The 940-nt window shown below is 40.9% G+C and overlaps 1 non-coding gene across 1 annotated transcript; it reads left to right on the forward strand.

Moving 5' to 3' along the window:
• The first annotated feature begins 868 nt into the window (after positions 1-868).
• TRNAE-CUC (transfer RNA glutamic acid (anticodon CUC)) lies at positions 869-940 on the forward strand. The gene has a single exon. It is a non-coding gene; the product is annotated as a tRNA-Glu (tRNA).

Below are 940 nucleotides of genomic sequence, written 5' to 3' on the forward strand. Positions count from 1 at the left end.
GCATCTTTTCCTGCGTTCTATGCTTCAAATTAGATTAGGCTGTTATCTACCCGAATTTGTTTTATCTTGCTGTAGTGCTGGGCGCATAGGCATTCATTGTTCTTTGCGCGAAGTGGTGTCTGCTTCAATATACTAAACGTATGGTTTTCTTTATAGTCTCTAAGTGGGGTGACAAAAGACAACTATATAATTTCCTTACCGACGTAGTGCTACCTGTGCCGATGTACCGTACGATGTACGGAAAAGTTCCTGGGAAAATCATCCTGAAAAGGATTAAAAGAATGGGCGTACGACCATTAGCAAAGACTTTTTTTCTTTCAACTTCACACCAGCACGCTTCCGGTAAAACCATGGCTACAGGAAAAGGGTTAATTTGTTCCATGGTCCGTTAATTGTGTTTTATGTCACAAGCCAGAGAGCACTGATCACCTCTTTTTAGATTGTTTCGACGCTACATTTCTTTGGGACATTCTGCAAGGAACTTTAAAAAAGGAACTACATTTAACACTTTATGGTATCCATTTTCTATCTGTTTATAGCGACACTGGCATACCGTACTATATGTCTATGTGGTTAAGTATTCACGCTATCTGGGAAGCACCTTGGTATGTCATCTTGATGTTAATGCACGCTCTGCCAGAGAATACTTTATTGAAAGCATAGGCTATACGAGAGATGTGATTATTGCAGGCGAACAGCAGCCAGAGTGGCTACCTGTATTGAATCAACTTGTCGCGCGTAAACGTTTTTAATCATACTACGCCCAGCAAAGTGTGGTTGGCGTTTTTTACACGTTTTTGTTCTTCTTGCGCAAGTGTTTTTATTATTATGTGTACATTATGTACTTATTTTTAATAAAGAAAAAAAAACCGGCGTGGTCTAGTGGCTAGGACACCTGGCTCTCATCCAGGAAGCCAGGGTTCGATTCCCAGCGTCGGAA

Source organism: Rhipicephalus microplus, chromosome 6, assembly GCF_043290135.1.
Source record: "Rhipicephalus microplus isolate Deutch F79 chromosome 6, USDA_Rmic, whole genome shotgun sequence".
Classification (NCBI taxonomy): domain Eukaryota; kingdom Metazoa; phylum Arthropoda; class Arachnida; order Ixodida; family Ixodidae; genus Rhipicephalus; species Rhipicephalus microplus.